Source organism: Fukomys damarensis, unplaced genomic scaffold (assembly GCF_012274545.1).
Source record: "Fukomys damarensis isolate Sample0158 unplaced genomic scaffold, DMR_v1.0_HiC HiC_scaffold_31, whole genome shotgun sequence".
Classification (NCBI taxonomy): domain Eukaryota; kingdom Metazoa; phylum Chordata; class Mammalia; order Rodentia; family Bathyergidae; genus Fukomys; species Fukomys damarensis.
The window spans coordinates 29071576-29090345 of record NW_022900943.1 but is presented as its reverse complement, the minus strand read 5'-3'; positions in this window follow the sequence as shown (position 1 = coordinate 29090345).

Below are 18770 nucleotides of genomic sequence, written 5' to 3'. Positions count from 1 at the left end.
TTTTTTGGTACAGGGAATTGAACTCGAGTCCTTGCACTTGTGAGGCAGGAGGCCGAACCACTGAGCTACATCCCAGGCCCCTAATTAAAAATTTTTAAAACCTGTTTATCCATTGATCGTATCTTAAATATTTTGATTTGGTAGCTTTACTATGATGGTTAATTCTTAACTGCTTTTTCTGATACAGTTACACAAAACCAGTAGGAATTACCTGTCTTGATACTAGGATTACTTATTTATTTTATTTTTGGTACCAGGGATCAAACTCGAGACCTTGGGCTTGGGAGGCAGGCAGCAGTCCACTGAGCTAAGTCCTGGCTGGATACTGAACTGAATGGATTTCCACTGCATGGCCCAAGGCCAACCACTAATAAATGTGTTTATATCGACAGTGAATCATTACAAATCCCATTGAGAACTAGGTATCAGTCTAACCTAAACTTGCTTTTCCAGGAATGCTGACACAAGCCCAAACTGCCCTTCACTGTATATTAATAGAATGCACTGAACATTGCTTCAGGTGTTAGGACACTCCCAAATGATGTAAGATTTAGGTCCCAATCTGTACTAACTTAGATACATACCCTTTCCCATCACTGATCAGGGAAGTAACAGGCCCTCATTTTGCTTTCCTGTTTTCATTGTCCAAGTTACATTCCTCAATTTATATTGCTGCTTTTGGGAGACCTCTGCATTGGTGAACACAGTTTGAATATAATGATACTTAAATGTCTTAGTATGTACTTTGGGTTCTCACAAATTCCACTGGGAAAACCTGCCATGATATGACATTTGTAAATTATTTCCAGCCCCACACCCTGGTTTTTTTTTTTTTTTCTGCAAATATGTTTGCAGTACAAGCAATTTATAATCATCTTGGGGAGTACATGTACACAATATAGCTTGATTCTTTTTTAATCCTCTTCCCGTCCTTTTCATCTTCCTCTCTCCTCCTCTAAATCCCCTTTCCAACAATACTTATGTCATATTATTAATTTTATCCCATGTGTATGACATAAAATGTTTACATTGAGGTTGTTAGATCCCTATGCATGGCCTATCTTTATTCTAAGTGCTACTTCTCTCCTCTCATCCTTGGTCTCCAGGACCCCTTCCCATTTGCCAGCGATCTATCCCCTTGTCTATTTCTAGCCTTCTTTTATTGTGCTCTTTATTTGTGTTTTAATTTACTCAAATGGGAGATACCCTACAGTATTTATGCTTGTGTGTCTGATTTATTTCACCCAACATTATATTTTCCAGGTGCATCCATTTTCCTACAAATGTCTCAAATCTGTCCTTCTTTATATCCGAGTAATAGTTCATTATGTGTGGATTCCACATTTCCTTTATTCAGTGGTCCCTTGATAGGTAGTCAGGCTGCTTCCAGGATTTACCTACCATGAATTGTGCTGTTATAACCATTGGTTCACATGTATTGCTGTCATAATGTCTTAAGCTCTGAAGGGAAGATACCTAGGAGAGGGATAGCCAGGTCATACAGAATTTTAATTTTAGTTCTTTGAGGAACCTCCATACTGCTTTCCATAGTAGTTGTGCTAGTTTACTTTTCCAACAACAATGTAGAAGGATTCTTTTTTTACCACAATCTTAACAACATATGTTATTTATTGATTTCTTGATGACTGCCATACTTTCTGGTAGAAGATGGAATTTAACATTGTTTTAATTTGTATTTCTCTAATTGCCAGAGTTGTTGGACCTTTTTGTCATGCATTTGTTGGCCATTTATATTTCTTCTGAGAAGTGTCTATTTATTTCATTTGCCCATTTCTTGACCGGATCGTTGAAGTAGTCCAATTTTTTATTTTAGTTCTTTATGTATTTTACATATTAGGCCTCTGTCTGAGGAATAGATGGACAAAATTTTTTTCTCATGCTATGGGCTGTCTCTTCATTCTACTAATTGATTTCTTTGCTGTACAGAAGCTTTTTAAATTTGATGTAATCCCATTTCTTTTGTTGTTGTTGTTGCTGTTGTTGTTGTTGTTTGGTACTGGCAACTGTGCTTGCAAGGCAGGCAGCAGATCTGCCTGTTGATTCTTGCTCTTCTGTTTAGGAAATCCTTTCCTACACATATATTTCAAGTGTTTTACCTATTTTTTATTTTATATTCCAACAGGTTCAACATTTCTACTTTGTTTAGATTTGATTCATTCTGATTTTAATTTTAGTTTAGTACATGGCAAGAGATATGGTTCCAATTTCAAAAATTTTTTTTTATTTTGAGACTCGCTATGTAGCTCAAGCTGGCCTTGAACTCAGAATATTCCTGCCTCAGCCTGCCAAAGGCTGTGGTACAGTGTCCTAAAGTCATTCTTATTCCCTTGTATTAAATAAATCTCTATGATTTTCTTGCCATGAAAAAATATTGTGTGGAAACTATAATAGTACATAAGATCCTAATGAGATAATTGACCATGTGAAATAGGAAGAAAAGGGCTAAAGGTGTAGGGAAAATGGGAAGGGTAGGGAAAGGTAATAAGGGAAAAGAAAAAAATATGAGAAAATGAAAAGATGGAAATAAAGTGTTTGTAAATGGGGAGGGGGGTGAAGGGAGGGCAGGGACAAGGACAAAAAATGAGAACCAAGACCTGTCACGTAAAGGCACAAGATCCCAGTAATGAATGTATCTATATTGTATACCTAGAATGTACCAATAAACTCAATAAAAGGAAAAAAATAAAAACAAAAAAAAATATTGTGTGGAATAATACTAAAATGTTTATCTTTTAGGGGTAAATCTCACAGACTAATAATAATAATGAGCATTTGCCCAGCACTCTAGTATCAGTACTTTAAATAATCCTCAAGATCTCGTTGGGCCTTCATATTATTTCAACTGCTTTCAGTGTCAATTTGCAAATTATAAAACCAGAGCTTAGAAGGGCGCGTTTCCCCAAGACAATATATGTACCCTGTGATCTAGAACAATGCTTCTCATATTATCTCCAGTTGATCTCAATTTGCCATGATAGGTAACAATGACTATTGTATATTCTTCAAAAAATTCTAAAAACACGTTACCATATTTAAATAGCCCTGCACTTTAAAAACACTTTTTCACTTCTTAACCAAGCATTGCCCAAACATATTTAGCCACAAATTTTTAAAATTAGTATTCTACATTAAGCTAGAAAAATGTCCTTAAAATATCAAAGATGATAGAAAACCGGGTGACCAAATAAAACTTAATTCCCGCCTACTTAAGCGGAACTCCATATGTAACTCCACTCTCTGTTCACCTCTTTACTTTCCTGTCTAAATAACCTGATACTGTATCTGTGGTGTACCTGTGGAAGAAATAAGACTAAAACTCTAAGGTTAACCAAAAACAATTACATACATAAATCTCTTTCTAAACATGAAAGCAAAGAAGTTACAAAGGAATCATAACTATGTCAATGATGCCTGCCTTCCTGAGTATGCGAATGCCAGAGCCTCCAGACTCCATGTCTAAAACTGCAGGTACTCTGTGTCTAGGTGCTGAACCTTCCAACTGTGCCTAGGGCGACTCTCACAGGACAAGTGTTTGCTTCAAGCTGAACCCAGACACCCATCACTTTCCCCAGAACTCAGGCCTGGCACTTTCCCCGCTCAATTAATTTCCAGAGTTTGTCCAGTTAAAGCAGTATAATAAAACATGGCAAACAGTCTTAAGATGTGCCACCTCCTAAGTCAGAAATCTGAAAGAAAAAAAAGTGACAGAAGGTCCCCAGACGGTACAGTCGTTCAAGACAAGATGCCAAAGCAAAGCAAGGCGAAGGGCAGTGTGGGGGAGACTGGGAGCTGGTGCAGACTATCTGTGCTTACAGGCAGGCGTCCTTAATAGGAAGTGACCATAACCACCAATAAGTGAAACATGCCAGTCTCCTCACCCTCTTCCTCCTAGCTTTTCTTCTTGCGTGAGTAAAATCACAACATGGTGGAAATAAGGCTTTTCTGAGGTGTGTCCTCTGTTCTCTAAATCTTGCTTGAATAGAAAAGGAAAACTCATGGCTGATAATAATCCTTCACCTGCTAAAGAAACGTGGAATGAATATTTCTTTTAAAGAGTAGTTTTTAAGAACACTAAATTTTACTTTCCCAGAACCTTCACTTGGTATATCTGGGGTAACTGTTGTTACAGTTCAACACAACAGTTAGGTGTATATGTTCCTGTTAAGTTAGTATAGTACCTGATATATGAAAAGTGTTCAATAAAAGTATGTTATATTGAATTAGCTAGTAGTCCTTTCTGTAGACCACAGTTTAACAAAAATTGGAAAGAAAAAAAGAAAAAGAAAAGGGTTGGAAATTTCCTCAATTACACCAAGCTATTTAATTGCCTTAACTCCTTTAGGAAATTTTAAAAGTCAACAAACAAAGTGCAAGAGATAAACCAGTTTCCTCTGTAAGGACAATGTGTGCCTAAGAGACACAGCTATGTGGGAAAAGGAAGTAGACAGATACTATTTAGCAGTTAACAAAATGCACAGACTTTCTATTTCTCCCACATCTCAATGGTGACTAAATGGTCTATTTGCTTTACAATTTTCTAAACCATTACACACACTCACACCCAATGTCAAAAACAAATAATTTCATTTACCCACTTTTGAGCTTTTCTACCACACTCTTTACCTCCATTAATGCACAGAAACTGAAAATGAAGAGCTGAATAGTAAATAGGCTTAAAGGTAAATTTATCCATCTAGTTTGTTTCTCCACCTTTTTTTTACTGTTTCCTATATACACACACATAAACATCACATGCACGCACACACACCCCAAGTAAAACTATGCTATGAAATGCTATGAAAGACCCAGAAAAGTCTTTCTCATTGCTTATGTTTCTTATGACAAGTTCTCTGCACTCAACCAGGCTGTCAGAACTAACTTCTAGCTCAACTCTTGACCTTCGGCAAGACACAAGACCTCTGAGACTTGGTTTTTCTTTTTGATAATGAAACTGGAGATGCTTATCTTTCAGGCTTCCTGGGAGGGTTAAATTGACTAGAATAGATGGAAATTCCCAACTCAGTTATGAACAAGCAGTGAACACTTAGTGAAAGTGCTCCTTTCTTATTAAGTTTTCTCCAAGCTGGCCTTAATGAGTTTCTAAAATAATCCATTGCAAATCTATAAATCATGTTTATGTGATCTCAATCCCACCTTCATGGCATCCCCAGCCCAATACTGGATTTTGTGAGAACTGAGCCATCTAGCCCTAAGCTTTCGACTCCACCAGTATCCATGCCCATGGTATGTAGTAGTCCTGCAGGCCCAATACTTGTGGGTCAGAGACCAAATTTCACCTCCCACTTGAGCCCTTGCCCAGGCCCCTTCATGCAATGCACAATTGTGTCATCCTGTTAAGGAACCCTGAGTGTTTCTGTACTCTAAATCGGAGCCTTTCCAAACCTTTATCTTACCGCACCTCCCCTGACTTTGTAAGGACTGCTCTTCAAGTCTGATTTCTAAGAGAGGTCGCTGAAGTGTCTTTGTTAACATTAACAAAGACCCAGAAAACAGCTCCTCAGTTTCAGCCGAAAAGTGGGAAAGGGCGGCTGGACCGCATGGTACCACTTTGACAAATGGCATGGAAATTATGCTTTTAGCTTTAACAATTTCCCAAGAAAGCCAAGACAAAGATTCCTGTGCTTTCCAGAACTTGAAATTGGGTTTGCGACATAAGATGAGCGATGTGGACACAGAATGTGAACAGCACCAACTGTGACTAGAGAGAGTTGCTTTCAGACTATGAAGTGATCCTAGGCCACACATTTAGTTCTTCTGAATTATAATTTCCTCACCTAAAAAATGAAGTTAATAGATGCCATCCAACTTTTTAAAGTTTAAGTAAGTTGGCATGTATAAACTTTAAATCAAAAAGCCAGTGTGAAATAATCTCATCAGTTTTCCCCACAAATTCCATCAAAATCACAGTAATAATACCGCCACTTGGGCTGGGGATTTGGCTCAGTGGTTCCGCTGCCTGCCTCCCAAGTGCAAGGTCCTGAGTTCGATACCCTGGTACCACCAAAAAAATATAAATAAACGCCACTTAACTAATGTAAAAGAAGCAAGCAAACAAACAAAACATTATGATTGTTAGTAAAATACTTAAATGTCAATAGGCAGACCAGGCATCACCTTTCCTGCAGACCTACCCCTGTCCATCACTCCATGTCCCCATCTTTGGGGACAACACACTGCCCTCTCCTCGTGCGGACTCTGCATCTGTAGCCACGTTTTCCTTGCCTGTGCCTCAAAAAATTATAGTAATTTGTTTGTCTGTCACCTCTGCCAGACTGTAAGATTACTGAAAGATGAAGCCATGTCTGGAACCAACCCTGACATAGCTCAGTGCCCGGCCTATAAATCTCACTGTAGTTTTCTTCAGCTGTGCTATGCTCATGTACCAACTCCCCACAATTAATCGTTATGTACTACAAGCATGTACTTACAAACATTAAAAAATTTAATTAAAACATATTGACTATGTGAGTATGTTAAAGTGTGTTCTTTTCTCAGTTCTGTGCCTCCCTAATAATGTGGACAAATCCCTTTTCTTTTATGAAATGAGAACATCAGACTAAATCAAGTTTGCCAACTGCGGACCTACAGGCCCAGTGTAGTCCCTGGATGTGGTTTTCAGCCTGCAGAGTACCGACAGGCATAGTGTTAAAAAGAAACTTCAATGAAGTATAAACATCTTGAAATTAGAAACTTTTACATAACATTAGAATTTTCAGACTCTCTTAGAAAATGGTTTCTCGTGGCATTGGCTCTAAGTCCCCATATAATAATAAATAGAGTGGGCTGGTACTTCCTCTGAGAATCAGGATGGGAGCTGTCTAATCCACCACAGTCCTCTTGATCTAGTCACTTGTTTATATTCCCTGCCCTTGGTCTTTCTGTGCATTTAATTCCTACATGCAGTCTGTAGTACCACTTTAGGAACTGTCTCCCAAACAGTTATACACACAGACACATCCAGACATATAACTCCCCCCATGGAGAAGGAGGTTCTGAGACCCACTGCCACTATCACACTACTCCTAAGCCTTACTTTTGGCTGAAGTCACCTAGCAATTAATAAAGAAAAGGAAGGGATACCAAATATAGGAAAAATGGGACGGAAGAAGAGAGGAAAGCATTAGCTACAAATCATTCTTCCAGAGGTATTATGATATCATGTGAGGAAAATGAGATAGCTTTACAGTGTCAGATTTTCCACAGAGCAAAGCAATCATTTTGTCTATGATCCTAGAAACACACATAATAGCTGATGTGAAAAACTGAAGGCTAGTCATCAGAAATTATTGTGGCTTTGGGTATTACTCCCATTGAGGTCTCTCCCTCCTGTTCTCCATGGCCCAGCAAAGAGATGCAACTAGCAATTTGAAATTCACACACTTTCTCAGATGGGCTGTTGCTATCCATGGCATATCCATAACCTCCCAAGGCAAAGCTGCCATTACTTACAATATAATCAGCTGCACAGTGGGTGAAAGCAGGAGGAAAGAGCTAGGTACACATTACTGAGAAGCCTGATGAGTCTTAACACACTGCTCATCTTTAACAAGTACTGCCCCAGGAAATTTAAAATAGCACATCTCAATGTGCAAGGCATGCATCTGGTGTATCCATGTGGTGTTTGATTGGACAAATCAACACCAACCCAGCTTGTGTTTTCTAACCAGGTTCCTTTATACACTGGCTAGATCAGTGAAAGCACAGAGCCCAGAACAGCACACATTATACTTCAGAACCTTCAGTTGGCCTCTTATACAACTACCCACATGCTTAAACTCTCTGGATTTCCCCTACTCAAGAGCTTGAAGTTGGTAATTCAAAAAAGGAAACACTGTATTAAACATGTTGCATATTCACATTATTATCCTATATTTGGTCTTCTGTGACTGATGTGTCAGCTAATGAAAAGCAGAAAACTCACTTTACAAAATTTTTACTAGAATTTATGCTTTGTGGTAGGACAGAGTAGAGTAGAGTGGTAGGATAGAGTAGAGTGGGTTAGGATAGGAAACTCAAAAAGCACAATAAATTTCAAGCTGTTTCAATCTTTTTCCAAATCTTCTAAGTAGCCTGAGTGCAGATTTAGACAGTGTCCCCATCCCATTAACATTATTCTCAAAGGTGACGGGCTTGGAGAGATATGGCACATTATAGATAATCATTAACCACATCTGAAAAACAGAGCAAACTAAAAGTGTACATACTACTGGCAATTTATCCACACCCTTTTTATGGACTTTTAAACAAACAAATGCTGACATTCAAAGTATAATAGCAATACAGATTTGGAATTCAAGAATTCCAGTCCTGGCTTCACTGGCTGGGAATTGTGACAATCCCTTCACATCTCTGAATTTCCTCAACTGCAAGATAAAACAGCAGAAATAACCTTTAAAGCAGTGCATCACAAATTTTAAGATTCAAAAGAATCAAAGCATGTTGAAAGTGGGCCTGACATTTTCCATTTTTAATGAGTTCTCAGGTGAGGCTTATTATTAACTGTCAGCCCCTGCACCACACTCGAGAGAGCAAGGTGCTTCAGCACTAGCTCTTAAACTCAGCTACATGTTAGAATCATGTAAGTAGTTTTTAAAAAAATACCAACATCTGAGATTTGTTGCGAGGTTGCCAAACCGAGAAATGCCTGCCACTCATCCTCCTGGCACTGAAAAGAATACGTAGCTATATTCTGACTGAAGTGGCTGAGGAACTGTACTAGAGAGCAAACGGGAAGGCACCATGAAGAGTAGATAGTTCTGCCTCTCCCAGACTGTCTCTCTATCCATACTGACTCATAGCAAAGATAATCTCCTCACAAGGCAAAGGTAAGCTGGAGACACTTCATGGTCCCTATTTCAGATGCAGTCTTTAAAAGAAAGCTGAGGCCCTCTTAAGCTTCAGTTGAGAGATATGCTCAAACTAAAAGCCAGCACTGTTTACCCCGTAGACCCATCACCTACACTGTGACAGATGGGCACCACTGTGAAGCAGCAAGAAATTAAGGGAGTTCAACACTAGATTCGTCTTACAAAAAATGCTTAAACTTGGAAACAGCCCAATTGCCCATCAATCAGAGACTGTATAAAGAAAATGTGTTTTTTTTTTAATGGAGTACTATTCAGCATAAAGAATGAGAAATTAGAGACATTTATAGGTAAATAGATGCACATTGAGGCCATACTCTTAAGTGAAAAAACAGGACATTCATGTGTAAATACTGAAGTTTGTCTGGTGTGAGAAACTAAAAGTGTAAATAAGGTTCAAAATGTATAGTAGATAATGTGAAAGAGGAAGGAAAGATCCAAAGGAGAAGGGAAAGTGGGAGGGGTAGGGAAAAGGAAAAAAGAGAAAGGAATAGATATGAGAAAAGGAAAAACATGCTTACGAAAGTCTCACCTCTAGAAGTAAAAGGATAACAATTATTATCATGCAAATATCTGAAAGCAAATAACACTGGTAGAATAAATACACAATGAGAAATGAAATCAAACCTTATCATTACAGAAAATCATTACCCATACAGACTAACAATAGGAAAAAGAAATGAACAAAGGATATCAAAAGCAACTACAAAAGAATTAAAGTTACAACAACAGGTATTACCTATAAATAGTAATTTTCAATATAAGTGAATTAAATTCCAAGATATAAAAATATAAACTGGCTGAATTAATAAACCAGAAGGGCCAACTACCTGCTGCCTAAAGAAACTCACATCAAGACCCCAGGGAGCAGCAGTGGGGTCCAGACATCTGCTGCAGGCAGACTCCAGCCAGGTCTCTGCCTCAGTGCCAGAGGGTCTGGCACATTTGCCCAAGCCAAAGGCTCACGTAGAAAAGACCTGCACAAGCACACAAGCGTCACCAGAGGCCCCCACCACAACATCTGTGATTGCTTGCAGATACTGAGAAGTAATGGAGTGGCCCAGAGCAGCACCAGTTCAGGTAGATCCCATTCAGGGCCCCGCTGCAGCCCCAGGGATTGGCCACATAGGCCACAGCCAAGGGCATACCCAGAAAAGAGCCACACAGGTACACAAGCAACAGCCAGAGGCTTATGCAGACAGCACCGATAGGGACATGGAGAACCTAGCCAGAAGCCTGCTCAGACAAAAGGAACTGGGGTACACAGCTCCCAGCCAAAGGCCCTCCCAGACAATAGCTACGTAGGGGCCCCAGCGAGAAACACCTACATACTATCCCAAGTGCACAGGCCTGGCAAGAAGCCTGTCCAGACAACAGGTCAGCTAGGGACCCAGAAGACCCACCCTTCTGAACCCAGGGAGTAGCACAGTGGTGAGCAGTAGAGAAATGGCCACTCGATGGCTTGCTAAAAATTGAAGGCTACCAAGTGGCCAAAAAGTTTCGTCAACAAAGGCAGAACAGGCTTCATCTGTTGAAATGAGAAGACATGTAAGCAAATCTCAAAACCAGACTTCCAGATCACCTAAGGCAATCCCAAAGGGAAATGAGATGGAACAATCTTAAACTCAGTCACCTGGACTCCCTCAACTGGCAATGAAAGAGGAATTCAAAAAAATGAAATCAGAAATCATTTCTCAGATAACAGCAGAGACTGTACCCACGGTGCAAGACATGATTAATAAATCTAGAGTGAACACAGATTTAAAAAAATAGAGGAGCTGAGGAACATGATGGAATCCCAACATAGGAAACAAATAGAATCCACAAAACAGATGCAAACATATTTCCAGGAGATTAAAAACTCCAATGAAGTTTAGGCAACAGAGGAGCCAATGTAAGGACAGAATTTCAGATCTAGAAGATAGGACTGCAATTAGTGATGAGGAAAGAAAAATTTGTTAAGAATAGTAAGGGACCATGAGAAATCAGTCCAGCAACTGCTAGATGACACAAAGAAGAATAACGTAAGACATATTGGAGTCAATGAACAAATAGGAGAGAGAGCTGATGACATTTAAAAAAAAAAACTGTTCACAGAAGTAATGGCAGAAAACTTCCCAAGTAGGGGAAAAGAACTTGACACACAGATAAGTGAGGCATATAGGACTCCAGCTAGCTGGGATCAAAAAAAAAAAAAAAATCTACACCTAGGCATACAATACTTAAGATTGCAGAAACCCAACAGAAGAACACAATTCTACAAGCAGTCAGAGAAAAGAAACAAATCACACACAAAGAAAAGCCCATCAGAATCACAGCAGACTTCCCAACACAAACCCATAAGGAAAGAAGAGCTTGGAGTGACATACTTCAAGCCATAAAGGAAAACAAGCTCCAACCCAGATTGATGTACCCTGTAAATCTATCTTTCAAAATTGATGGAGAAATGATACTTTCATGACAAGGAGCACCTGATGAACTTCATGAATACCAAACCAGCACTCCAAATTATTTTAAAGAATATCCTAGGAAAAGACAATGAGGATCACAACCCCAGGAAGCCCAGCAGAATGGACCCATCAGGCACAAGAAGAAATTAAATGCAAAGGGGGAGGATCCACCAAAAAGAAAAAGCTATGACAAGGATAAAATGGTCTCAATCCAATAATCAAAAAAAAAAAAAAAAAAAGACTGGCAGAATGGGTCAAGAAGCAAGATCCAACAATATGCTGCATAGCATAAACACATTTAATGCAAAAAGAAACTCATAGACTGAAAGTTAAAGGGTGGAAAATGATAATCCAGGTGATAGGAACCCGAAAAGAGCAAGAGTAACTAACCTCTTTGCAGATCAAGTGGATTTCAAACCAACACTAATTAGGAGAGATAAACAAGGACATTATATCTTTGTAAAGGAAACAACCAAGAGGAAGACATGACAAACATAAATATATGCATCAAACACTAGTGCGGACAACTATGTAAAACAAATGGTAATCTACAAGGAAAATCAAGTGAGCACTAATACAATAGTAGTAGGGGACCTCAATACCCCATTGTCACAAATAGATAAATCAACTACACGGAAAATAAAGAACAAGACACTAGAACACAATCAAAGTCTTGAACAAATGAACTTAACAGATATTTATAGTGTTCCACCTCACAAAATCTGAACACACATTTTCAGCTGCACATAGTTCATTCTCCAAGATGGAACACATTTCGCTTGCAGAACAGTCTAAGTAAGTGCAAAGAAATTGAAGTGATCCTCTGTATATTATCAGACCACAGTGCAATGAAACTGGAGATCAATAGTGAAAGAAACTAAAAGAATTTCATAAACACAGGGAAATTTAAGAACGTTCTTCTGAATAGAATAGGTCACAGTGGAAATTAAAGAAGAAATCAAACAGTTCCTCATTAAATGACAATGACAATACAACATATCAAAATCTATGAGACACAGTGAAACCGGTCTTATGAGGGTAATTCATAGTAGTGAACATGCATATTAGGAAAACAGATTGAGTGCAATTAAACTACCTGATGCTGATCCTCAAGCTTCTAGAAAAAGAAGAGCAGGATAAACCCAAAGCTCATACAAGGGAGGAAATTATAAATATCAGGACAGAAATCAATGCAATGGAGACTAAGAGAATGATACAAAAAAAAAGCAGTGAAGCCAATAATTGTTTCATTGAAAGAATAAACAAAATTGACAAAACCTTAGCCAACCTTGACCCAAATCTATGAAATTAGGAATGAAAAGGGTGAAATTACCAGGGAGCCAGCAGAAATCCAGAGTATCAGAACCTATACATCCAAAACCTGTACACCAATAAGATGGAAAATACAGGAAAAAATGGACAGATTTCTAGATTTGTATGAATTCCCAAAGTGGAAGGAAGATGACCTAAAACTTCTAAATGACCCAATATCAATTGATGAAATTGTTGATTGTTCTAGTTCAGGAGCAACTGAGGTTTGTCCATAAAATCTTTTCCTACACTCATGTCTTCAAGAGTTCTAACCTCTTTTCCAGCTGGTTTAGTGTTTCTGTTTTAATATTTAGATCTTCAATCCACTTCAATTTTAGTTTAGCACATGGTAAGAGATACAGGTCTAGTTTTAATCTCTGGCAAATTGAAACCCAGTTTTTCCAGCACCATTTATTAAAGAGACTCTCTTTCCTCCAGATAGGGCGTTCAGCTCCTTTGTCAGCGATAAGGTGGCTGAGTGTGTCTGGAGTTTTTCTGCATCTTCTAATTTGTTTCACTGGTCCTCAAGTCTGTTTCTTTGCCAGAACCATGCTGTTTTTATCACAGTAGCCTTGTAACATCGTTTCAGGTTGGGGATTGTGATACCCCTGCCTAGAATTGCTTTTTGCTATTCTAGGTCTCTTCTGGTTCCTAATGAATTTTTGGATTGTTTTCTCAAGGTCAGCGAAGTATGCTGCTGGAATTTCTATTGGGATTGCACTGAATCTACGTAGCAGTTTTGGAAGTATGGCCATTTTCCCTATGTTGTTTCTTCCTACCCAGGAGCAAGGGATGTCTTTCAATTTTCTGATATGCTCTTCAATCACTTTTTCAGAGTGCCATAGTTTGTAGAGTAGAGGTGTTTGCTTTCTTTTGTTAGGTTGATTCACAGGTACTTCAACTGTTTGGATGCTACTGTGAAAGGAATTGCTTGCCCCATTTCTCACTCAATGAATATGCTGTTCACGTACAGGAAAGCTATTAAAGGTGCCCACTTTCACATTCTTACCCACCATAACTCTGGAAGTCTCAGCTAGAGCATTTAGGCAAGCGGAAAGAAGAAATGCAATCCAAGTCAGAAAAGTGAATGTTAAACTATCTGTGTTTGCAGGTGCCACAACTTAATATATGGGAAAACTTAAAAGCTCCACCTGTTAGAACTGATAACTGAATTAAATAAAATTGCATTATGTAAGATCAGCATACAGAAATCAACAGTGTTTCTAGCAGTGACACTAGTAATGAATTAGCTGAAAGACCATTGAAGAAAGTAATCCCATTCAAAATAGTTTTGAAAATGAAAAATAAATTTACTCATGGAGTTAAAATAACTCTATAATTAAAAAAACACTGAAATACTGACAAGAAAGTGAAAAGGAAAGAAAAAGATGGAAAGACTTCTATTTTCATGGTTTGGAAGAACTACTATTATAAAAGTGCCCATACTATCTATCCACACAATCCTAATATTCAATGAAATATTCAACAAAATACTAATGACATTCCTCACAAAAGTGGAAATACACTTGTAGTATTTATATGGAACCACAAAATACTTTGAATAGCCAAACAATTCTGGCAAAACTAACAAAGATTGAAAACATACTACTAGATTTCAAAACATACCACAAAGTTACAGTATTAAAACAAGTTACTAGTAACATAAAAACAGACACACAGACCAATGATACAGAAAAGAGAATCCAGAAATAAATTCCCTAAACAACCAACTGATTTTCAACAAAGGCATGAAAAACATCCATTCAAGAAAGGAAAGTTTTTTCAATGAATGGAAAACTGGGTATTTTGGGCAACAATAATGAATCTATACCTTTACCTCTTGCCAATACAAAAATCAGCTCAAAGTAAATCATGCTTAAATGTAAGGCTCAAAATTATGAGACACTGGAAGAAAACATGGGAATATGCTTTGGATGTTGGTGTAGGGAAATATTTTTATATGATCTAAAAAGCATAGGCAATAAAAGCAAAAATTGAGAAATAGAATTATATCACACTAAACAGCTTCTGCACAGCAAAAGAAACAATCAACAGAATGAAGAGACAATCTACAGAAGAGGATAAAATATCTGCAAATTATTCCATTACAAAGGATTGACATCCAGAATATGCAAAATATAAATTAAAAAAAAAAAAAAAAAAGGCCAGGGATTTAGTTCACTGGTCAAGGTCCTGAGTTCAATCCCTAGTACCAAAAAAACAAAAAACAAAAATCAAAAGAAAAACTCAAGAAGGAAAGATCAAACAAATAATCTAATTTTAAATTATCTAAAATACTACTCAAAAGAAAATATGCCAGTGACTATCAAGTACATAAAAATGCTCAACATCACTAATCAACAGGGAAATGTAATAAAATAATAAAACCATAAGATATTATCTCATTCGAGTTAAAATGCCTATTTTCAAAAAGACAACAAAATAACAAATACCCGTAAGAATACAGAGAAAGGGAAACTGTCTACACCATTAGTGGAAATGACTGATTGACATGTTTACCACAGCACTATTCCCAATAGTTGAGAAACAAAATCAACCTAGCTATCTATCAGAGAATAAATGAAGAAAATATAGCATATATAAATAGAGCCATAAAAGATAACAACATGGACACAACTCAGCCATAAAAAAGAATAAAATCTTTTCATATGTAGCCACATGTATGAGCCTGGAGATTATTTTAAGTGAAATAAATCAGGCACAAAAAAACAAAGTACTTCATATTCTCTCATATTAAAAGCCAAAAAGAGTTCATCTCATAGAAGTTGAGAGTAGAACAGTGGTTAACGGAGGCTTGGAAGAGGATGGAAAGAGGGTTGGGAAGAGAATAATTATTAGGTACAGCGCTACAGTTGGGCAGAAAGAATAACTTCTAATGTATAGTACAGGAGGATAAATATGGTTGACAATAATTAAATCTGTTTTTCAAAGTAGTCAGCATAGAGGATTTTAAATTGTTCCCAACATAAAAAATAATAAATATTTGAGGTGATAAGTATGTCAATTACTCTGATATAATCATGGCACATTGTATGTATATTAAAATATCACCCTGTACCTCATAAATATGTGCATTATCTGTCAACTAAAATTTTAAATTTAAAATACCATGAATGCTGCTTTGAATCTAATTTATTAAATGTATAACTATCTGGGCCCGAGCAGTTTTTATGTGATTCTAATGTACAACAAAGTTTGAGAAACCCTTTTCTACTCCCTAAATCTCTATTATGAGGACCGTTATTTTCAATCACATTACATCTGTACAGTAGAGTCCCTTTTATCTATTATCTCATGACAACCCAGAGCGATAAGCAAGGCAAACACTATTAAATTTGGGTTATAGAAGAGATAAGCAAGTAACCAAGAGTCAGGCAGGTCCCCAGCTAAGTGCAAACCCTCTGCTATACAGCATTCCCGATACTTAATCCATGTTTTCCCCAGGTTGATTTGCACTGGCTTATACAAATCAGTAATGACAAAGAAAGAGACAGAAAGAAAGACAGAAACTTTTCTACTCCAAACTCCGCTAAGAATGATCTGAGTGACAATGTAACAAAGAAACGCATGCAGCCAGCAAAACAATTACAGGTACGATCGGTGGAGGAGTGACCTGGCTGATGCAGATGATCCTAACAAGCAGAATGAGGCTGCTCAGGTTTGTCAGCAGGACCAGCCATTACACGTCAAGTAAGCTCAGTTAGACGGATTAACACAGTATCAAAAACACATCAAAATGCACTGGATACATGCCGTAACTGATGCTGGGCAAGAAACCAGACAGTCTGCCATTTAATAAAACTAACAATTCACTGGAACTTTTGAAATAGCTGCCTAACTTCTAAACATTAACAAAATCTACACAGAAGCAAACAAACATAAAGAAATTTGTATCGGAGCTAAGGTGGATGTAGAGCTTATAATCTACCTAGTGAGCAGAAAGGAAGGAATTTCTATTTTTTTAATGTTTACTATGGGTGGACCAGTCATGTGTATAAATTGTCTGGCCTTACTACTACTTCTAAGGTAAGTTTTGTTTTTCCTATTTTACAAGTGAGAATGGAGAGCCACAGAATTTGTCATCTAAAATTACCAATTTATACTTAAATGACAAAGATAAGTTTAAACCTAGGTGTGCCTGGTTTTGCTTTCGGGCATAGGAGAGCTGGAAAAAAAAATATAGGTGCTAAACTCTTCTAATAATACAAAAGTCTTTCTTTAAATGAGAGTAGAGTTGCATCCAAGAATGGGATTATGGATTTACTGTGCTGTGTCATCAATAAGATTTTGAAAGTAAAGAGAAAATGTTTTTGTTTTTCAGGGATATCAAGAAAATGTTGAGGCGTCACAATTCTAAACAGAGGAAATGTGGTCAAACCTATTCCTGTTGTGGAGAGAAACATAACCATGAAGTTGGATCAGAGAAGGGAATTGAATATAGTGCACCCAGAAAAGGAATGTGGCCTGTAAACTGTGGGAGTTACAATAAGCAGCTTCACACTTAATTGTTTTATGAGCTGTAATTTACCAAATTACCTGCAGTTCTTCAGTGGAATTTGTAAAATGTTGAAGTCAAATAATAACTGTGCTACAAACTCAGCTGAGGGGCTTGTGTTCGTATATGAATCAAAGTATTGCAGAAATACAGCAGTAACCTGGAGAAGTAATCTGCCGTAAAAGTCCCAAATGCAACCCCCCAAAAGGCTTTGGAGAACAAGGACATATTCTTCAGGGATATCCAGATAAATGAGGGTAGAAAACCTGAATACAAGTCTTTCTCTGGCTATGCAAGATATGATAGTGGAAAGTGCACTATTAGACACAAAAGAACAATGCTGTCAGTTTTATGTTATTCTTCTCTGCATCATCTAGGAGTAGTGAGGATATACTCCTAAGTGAAATAAATAAGTCACACATGTGTACATACAGAATAGTTTCTCTGGTGTGAAAACTATAATGGTACGTAAGATCCTAATGTGATAACTGACAATGTGAAATAGGAAGAAAAGGGCTAAAGGTGCAGGGGAAGTAGGAAGGGTAGGAGAAAGGTAACAAGGGAAAAGAAAAAATATGAGAAAATGAAAAAATGGAAATAAAGTGTTTGTCAATGGGGAGGGGAGGAGGGGTGAAGGGAGGGCAGGGACAAGGGGAAAAAATGAGAACCAAGATCTGCCATGTGCAAGATCCCAATAATGAATGTAACTGTACTGTTACCTAAAATGTACCAATAAACTCAATAAAAAAAGAACAGCGTAGCCTCTGATAGCTAAAGAATGTGGGGACATTGGTTTACTAATGAAGATAGTGTACAGTAAAAGTTGTTCTGTGCTATATATTTATAGGCCATGCTTTCATTACATAGTTTTTCTCTAACACTGTTTATGTAAAAAGAATAACATATAAAAGAATGATGATCCTAGAATTTGAGAGGTCGAGACAGGAGGATTATAAGTTTGAGGCCAACCTGACCTACACAACAAGTTACAGGCCAGCCAGAGCTACATAGCAAGATCTTGCCTCCAAAAAAGAAAGAAACAGAATGATGAAAATAATGAATAATGTCAGAAGTGTAACATGTACCTAAACCTTGAGAGGTTCTAAGGTTTTTATATACATCTAACCAAAATATCCAAAGGCTAAAAATGAAACTAGTGTCTGGTAGAATAAAAGTATGGCTAAATTTTTTAGTAAATATTTGAATCTGTAGAAATTGATTCATTTATCTTTGGCCTGTACATATCCATAACACAGATGTTTCACTCATAATTACAGCCAAAATATTATTCATTTAAAAAACAAAACGTATTTTTAAAATTTATCACAGGAGAAGTATCTGAGAACAAGGTAGCTATTATCAAAACTGTAATCAGAATTTTGAGTTTCTAGAAGGATAGATCATAAGATTACTTTTGGTTTGTTTGTTTTGGGTTTTTTTGTTTTTGTTTTTTTGTTTTTGTTTTTTGTTTTTTGGGGTTTTTTTTTTGAGACAGGGTCTCACTACGTAGTTGAGACTGACCTGGAACTCACTATGTGGCCCAGGCTGGTCTTGAACTCACAGCAATCCTCTTGCCTCAGGCCTCAG